The sequence below is a fragment of the Malaclemys terrapin genome, chromosome 9, assembly GCF_027887155.1.
Source record: "Malaclemys terrapin pileata isolate rMalTer1 chromosome 9, rMalTer1.hap1, whole genome shotgun sequence".
NCBI lineage: Eukaryota > Metazoa > Chordata > Testudines > Emydidae > Malaclemys > Malaclemys terrapin.
This window is the reverse complement of record NC_071513.1, coordinates 83529764-83537178: the sequence shown is the minus strand read 5'-3', so window position 1 is coordinate 83537178 and position 7415 is coordinate 83529764.

The following is a 7415-nucleotide window of genomic DNA, read 5'->3' as shown; positions in this document are numbered from 1 at the left end:
GCACCATGGCAGCGGGAGGGGAGTCGCTAGGGTAGGGACTGGGCAGGGCACCATGACAGCGGGAGGGGGGCCCCAAGGACAAGGCACGGGGCGGAGGGGACACAGCAGCACAATGAAGTGGGTTGCAGCATGAAGTAGGGGGGCCTGAGGGACAGTTACCTCAGAGAGAGGCTCCAGAGAAAACTATGGCACAGGGGGACTAAATAACCATATGGCACCCTAGGGCCTCTTCTTAGGTGGAAGCACAGGCCCATGGTATATAGGAAGTCTAGGGCTACAGCATGTGGGGTTTGCAGCATCCAAAATGGAGTGCTACCCCCACAGCACTATTGTACAGGGTCCCTAGTGCTATGGGTCACCATGAGGAAGCCAAAGAAAAGTCCAGGGGCAAGGGGCCAAAGCAAACAGTGCACTGTAAGACAATGAAACAATGAAAAATAGCAGAGACTTGAGAAAATATATTCTGTAGCTAGGAAATAATAGTCTGTTTAGAGACAAGGAACAGAATTTGCACCGGAGGTGGAGATGGGAAGAATTGCCCTTATTTCCACTTTCAAATTATTCATTATTTGTTTTACTCTAGCCTTAGGAGCCTTAGTCGTAGACCAGGATCCCTGAGTGTTAGGCCTTGACCCCCAAGGCTTACAGTCTACATGAGTGATACTCAGATAGAGGCTCGTGAGCCACAAGTGGCTCTTTAGTGTGTCTCCTGCAGCTCTTTGCAGCATGTGATATTAAAACAGTGTGATTTAATTATTAATCAATCTAAGTTGTTAACCACTCAGGGTGCTTTTACTATGTTATTAACCAATTGTAGTGGATAAAATAATAATACTTGGCCCTGGTCTACACTACATGTTTAGGTTGAATATAGCAGCGTTAGGTCAATTTAACCATGCACCCGTCCACGTGACCAAGTCTGTTTTGTCGACTTAAAGGGCTCTTAAAATCGATTTCTGTACCCCTCTCCGGCGAGGGGTTTAGTGCTAAAATTGACCTCGCTGGGTCGAATTTGGGGTAGTCTGGACGCAATTTGATGGTATTGGCCTCCAGGAGCTATCCCAGAATGCTCCATTGTGACCACTCTGGACAGCACTCTCAACTCAGATGCACTGGCCAGGTAGACAGGAAAAGCCCCGCGAACTTTTGAATTTCATTTCCTGTTTGGCCAGGGTGGTGAGCTGATCAGCACAGGTGACCATGCAGTCCTACTGCACTGTCTGCTTCACCAATGGAGAACCGCGATTACCATAAAGCTCCGCTCACTCCACTCCGCCAAGTTGTCAAAGCCCGGCGGCAGCAGCAGCTCGCTCAGCCAGACAGCGCGCCAGGTGCAGCTCAGCCCCAGCACACTGCTGCTGGGGAGCACTCTGCCAGCCCAGTCCAGTGCCGCTCCCCGGCTCAGCCCCGCTCCTGCCCGTGGCGTGGGTTCTCGGGCCCTCTTTAGTAAATACATGGTAAAGGTAATAAAATTAGTTTTTTAAAATTATGTGTGTTCATCCATACAAGTTTTCTTTTCATAGAAAAGGATTCTGAAATGTCATTATCTGGTGAGAGGGAGAGCAAAGTATTTCAGTGGTAGGGGTTAGCTATTGGCTGCAAGCTACAAGTACTGTGAATTCTGTAGGCTGCTAAAAGGCTTTTGGGTTCTCTGGGATTCTAAAATCTCAGTCCATTACTTTGTGATGTACTTTTCATTACTAAGATTGTCTCTCAGATTCTAAATATTCCCTACATTCTAATGCAAAGATATCTTAAGAGAAAAATCACTATTTAGGAACAGAACCTATTGGTACCAATGAAAGAGTAAATAATCATAGAATATCAGGAGGTCATCTAGTCCAACCCCCTGCTCAAAGCAGGACCAATCCCCAGACAGATTTTTACCCAGTTCCCTAAATGGCCCCCCACAAGAATTGAACTCTGGGTTTAGCAGGCCAATGCTTAAACCACAGCTATCCCTGCCCCCTAAGACTAAGGTTTTGTCATGATTATTTTTAGTAGAATCATAGACTATCAGGGTTGGACAGGACTTCATTTAGTCCAACCCCCTGCTCAAAGCAGGACAAAGTCATGGACAGGTCATGGGCAATAAACAAAAATTCACGGAAGCCCATGACCAGTTTCTGACTTTTACTAAAAATAATTGTGACAAAATGGAAGGGGCGGGGGAGTTCAGCACCCACTGCTGCTGTGGCTCTGGGGTCCACAGGTGCCTGTCGGGGCTGAGAGTACTGAGATTCCCCCGCATGGCAGCTAGGAGCTCGAAGCTGCAAGGTACCTCCCAATGTGGCGCTTCGGGGCTGGAGGCTGGGAGCTATGGGGGAGGGCTTGCCACCTGCAGCAACTGAGAGCTACAGGGCCCCGATGGCTTAACACTTCAGCCCTGCTGCCCCAGTGCTGAAGTGAAAATGTCACAGAGGTCTCTGGAAGTGATTAATTCAAACCATTGTTCAAAAAATGACAGTTTTTGTGATACTATTAACTTTTGTGGCACAAAGCAAACTTTGATCCAGCTTAACTGGTATGTGGGAATTAAGCTGTATAGTTTGCTCCACAGTGTAGGGGCTATTGCTAGGGAAAAGATGGCATGACTGGAGTACTTTTGCACTCCAGTAATCCCCAGCTGCTGGAAGGGTCCCTGGTGGATAACTTCCGCTGGCACAATTTAGAGCAGCAATTTGTTTCTTGGGATCTGATTGGCAGCCTGAGGATCAGACTTACAGCCATCTTTATGGTCTTCCCATCTGAGCTCCTCTGAACACCAAACATCCAGTCCCAAGGATCAGCAACATAGCTTTGCAAGGTCTCCTGGCATCTTTGCATGCCTGAATGTTTAGGAGATGGGGCTAGAGCAGATCAGGGAAGTGATTTGTTATGATCTGGGTGAAACTTATTGTGGGTTGAGTAAAAAGTCATTCAAACTGATGTGTGAACACACCCTTCATTCAAGATATTTGTAAGAGACACTTAAGGGGCCACACCTTAAAGAAGGACTAATAGAGTCTGCTGAGAAGCTAGCAGTTCTCTGTGAGCAGTGGATTCCACTGTGTATTGGGACCAGGGGTGTGTGTGTGAGAAAGAAAACAGAACACACAAACAGAAAGCAGACACATAACAGAAAGTGAGGCAGAGACAAAAAGCAAGAAAGCCAAGCAGTAGCCTTTGAGCACAGTGTGACCCTGGAAACACTAAAGAGAGCACTTCTGGGTTTGGTGTTGGGTAAAGAGGCTTCAGTCTGTAAGTTAAACTGCTTCTTTTGTTCTTAGTTCCTCTTGTATTCAGAGAAGCAGGATGTAGTACATCATTTTAAATAAGATTGCATCAAAGAAAAGACCAGACTCCATCAATTTTTATTTCCAGATGGAACATCCCCAGAGCACCTATTTTTGACTAAATACTCAGATCAAAAAGGGGGTAACACTGATGTTAGAAGTAGGATCCAGTTTCCAAGAACAGAGATTGTGAGCTGGTATTCCTGTTGAACCAAGATGGAACTGTGATGCTTTGGGGGGTCCACCCAGACCTGTAAGAGGTTCTGGCACCACCTGTCTAGTAACCCTAGGTGTGTGTGCTGTGCAGGTTTGACTTGGAGCCCTGACCCTAGCAACATACAGGATAAGGGCCTCACCCTGGCTTCCACCAACCTAGTTACTCTTTACAGAGTGACACCAACAGCTCTTCCAGTCCCAAGTCTCCCCAAAACTAACATGACACCTTTGAGACACAGATTATGACACCAGTGTGTTGGGGCAATGACTGTATCAGGCCTGATGTAAGTTGTGGTATGGTGTGTCCTCTGCTAGTTAGCACTGAGGGACTCCCTGGGTCACAGGAATATATAATGGAATTACTTGCAGAAATCAGAAATGGCAAGCAGGAATTAAAATGAGACCTAAAACTGGAGCTAGAGATTTTGCAAAAGGAATTAACACAGGACTTAAAACAAGAGCTGGAGGTTTCCCAGAAAGAGCTCAGAGATGATTCGTAGGTTGAGATAAAATCCCTTTTGGAACAGAAACTACAAAGTGCCTGGACAAACTGGAAACCAACTGCCATGCAGCAAAGCTAGAATGGTAAAATAGCTTGATTAGGTAACCAGCAACCAGACTGCCACAGAACAGAAGTTTTTCCATGAAATAGTGGAGACCAACCAGGCTTTGACCAGTTTGGAACGTGCTAACCAAGATGAGCTGTAAGGACTTAAGGAGCTGAAAATTCAACTCCAGAAGGAAATTAGAGGGTCACAGATCACAGTAGAAGGCAACCGCCTGGATGTGGAAGTGACCAATTAGAGGACTTGGGTGAGACTGGACATTTACAACAGTTTTTTACTCTGTAACCCATAGAGGCGAGGTCAGGCTGTCCCCGCTCAGATGATGCAAAAGCCTGCCATCTTTGAAGGGAAAACTCCCTGTGAGGCTTATTTGGCTCAATTCAACATTGTAATTCGAATGGCTGGGGAAAAAGACAGAAAGGGGCAGCCAATTTCGGTGGCCCAGCTCTGATGCAGCTGCAGAACTCACACCCAGAAAAGAAAATGAGTCATCCAGTCCTGGTACAAGCCTTTGACATGTAGTTTGGAGCTAGCTATCAATCTGAGCTGGCCAGGGCACAGCTAAAAACTAGAAGAGGGAAATATGAAACCCAACCTCAACTGGCAGAGGACCTGTGGAGGCTTGTGTTCCTGGCATACCCAGATACCAGTGAGGCCTTCCAGAATAAGTTGGTGATGGATCAGTTTATAGATGCTTAGCTGGACTTGAACTTGCAGATCAAGATCAGTAAGAGGGGGCCAAAGCCACTCTAAGAGGCTATGGAATTTGCCACAGAACTTGAATCTTTCTTTGCAGCAACTAAGCTGATCTCCAAGAGCCCTGTAAGTACAGTTCTGTGCCTGATGAAAAAGGGGATTCTAATTTGAATGATTAAAAAACCTGATAAATTCAGTTTGCAAAAGAAGGGAAAGCTGCAATAATGCAAAAATTTAAGGAAACAATTCAGTTAAATGCTAGTAATGTGATAAAATTGGCCACAGAAGAAAGGATTGTTATAAATATAAGATAGGTCAAGACAGACAGCCACAAGTGTCTTGTGAAAGGCAATCTCCCAGTTTGGGAAAATGGAAAAAACAAAACTGAAGGGTCAAAGCTTGGTAGAATCACAAAGAGCAGCCCCATATTTTTGTGTAGATCTGGGCAGCTGAACACCAACAATGGGAGTTTGGCTACTGAGTGTGTATTAGGATCTATAAAATGCACAGGGGTGATTGAGACTGGCTCAAACGTAAGTTATTAAACCAGACTTTCTAAAAAAGTCTAGAGAATCAGGTATCCAAACTGAACCACCTAATTGGACTGAAATGGAGACATTGACTGGGGTAAGGGTACCCATTCAAAAATTGGGTTTGGAGATTGGCCCTCTGGAATTTGAGCAAGAAGTCTGGGTGACTGAAATAGATGAGTTAACAATGGACTTGGATTTCTTTATAGTTAATAACTATGTACAGTAATCAGTGCCAGGAAAGGTGTCTTTCAAATTCAGTCTGTGGAAATTCCCTTTAAAGGTATGGCCCAGATGAGACAAATGGTTTGTTGGAATTGGTTTGCAGTGAACCAATTGTCCTGTCCCTGGGGGCAGAAACCATTATATCAGATACATGCTGTGGTAGGCTTCTGGCATGGGAAAGATGGGGAGTGGTTGAAACTTGTGTTGAAACCCAGAGTCTCAGTTTGCGGATGGCACAAAGCAGGGAGGTATTGCCAATACAGAGAAGGACTGGGATATCATACAGGAAGTTCTGGATGACCTTGTAAACTGGAGTAATAGTAATAGGATGAAATTTAATAGTGAAAAGTGCAAGGTTATGCATTTAGGAATTAATAACAATAATTTTTGTAATAAGCTGGAGACTCTCATCGGTTGGAAGAAACAGAGGAGGAAAAGGACCTCGGAGTATTGGTTTATCACTGGCTGACTATGAGCTGCCAATGTGATATGGCTGTGAAAAAAGCTAATGCGGTCTTGGGATGCATCAGGCAAGGTATTTCCAACAGAGATAAGGAGGTGTTAGTATTGTTATACAAGGCACTGGTGAGATCTCATCTGGAATACTGTATGCAGTTCTGGTCTCCCATGTTTAAGAAGGATGAATTCAAACTGGAACAGGTACAGAGAAGGGCTACTAGGATGATCCGAGGAATGGAAAACCTGTCTTATGAAAGGAGAATCAAAGAGCTTGGCTTGTTTAGCCTAACCAAAAGAAGGCTGAGGGGAGATATGATTGCTCTCTATAAATATATCAGAGAGATAAATACCAGGGAGGGAGAGGAATTATTTAAGCTCAGTACTAATGTGGACAGAAGAATAAATGGATATAAATTGGCCATCAGGAAGTTTAGATTTGAAATTAGACAAAGGTTTCTAACCATCAGAGTGAAGTTCTGGAACAGCCTTCCAAGGGGAGCAGTGGGGACAAAAGACATATCTGGCTTCAAGACTAAGCTTGATAAGTTTATGGAAGGGATGGTATGATGGAATAGCCTAATTTTGGCAATTAATTGATCTTTGACTATTAGCGGTAAATAGGCCCAATGGCTGTGATGGGATGTTAGTTGGGGTGGGATCTGAGTTACTACAGAGAATTCTTTCCTGGGCGTCTGGCTGGTGAGTCTTGCCCACATGCTCAGGGTTTAGCTGACAGCCATATTTGGGGTCGGGAAGGAATTTTCCTCCAGGGCAGATTGGCAGAGGCCCTGGGGGTTTTTAACCTTCGGCCTGGTCTACACTATGACTTTAATTCGGATTTAGCAGCGTTAAATCGAATTAACCCTGCACCCGTCCACACAACGAAGCCATTAATTTTGAAATAAAGGGCTCTTAAAATCGATTTCTGTACTCCACCCCGACGAGCGGAGTAGCGCCAAAATCGATATTGTCATTTCGAATTAGGGTTAGTGTGGCTGCAATTCGATGGTATTGGCCTCTGGGAGCTGTCCCACAGTGCACCATTGTGACCGCTCTGGACAGCAGTCTGAACTCGGATGCACTGGCCAGGTAGACAGGAAAAGCCCCGTGAACATTTGAATTTCATTTCCTGTTTGCCCAGCGTGGAGAGCACAGGTGACCACAGATAGCTCAGCTCATCAGCACAGGTAACCATGCAGGCCGATAATCGAAAAAGAGCACCAGCATGGACCGTACGGGAGGTACTGGATCTGATCGCTATATGGGGAGAGGATTCAGTGCTAGCAGAACTTCGTTCGAAAAGACGAAATGCCAAAACTTTTGAAAAAATCCCCAAGGGCATGATGGAGAGAGGCCACAACAGGGACTCAGATCAGTGCTGCGTGAAAGTCAAGGAGTTCAGACAAGCCTATCAAAAAACAAAGGAGGCAAATGATCACTCCGGGTCA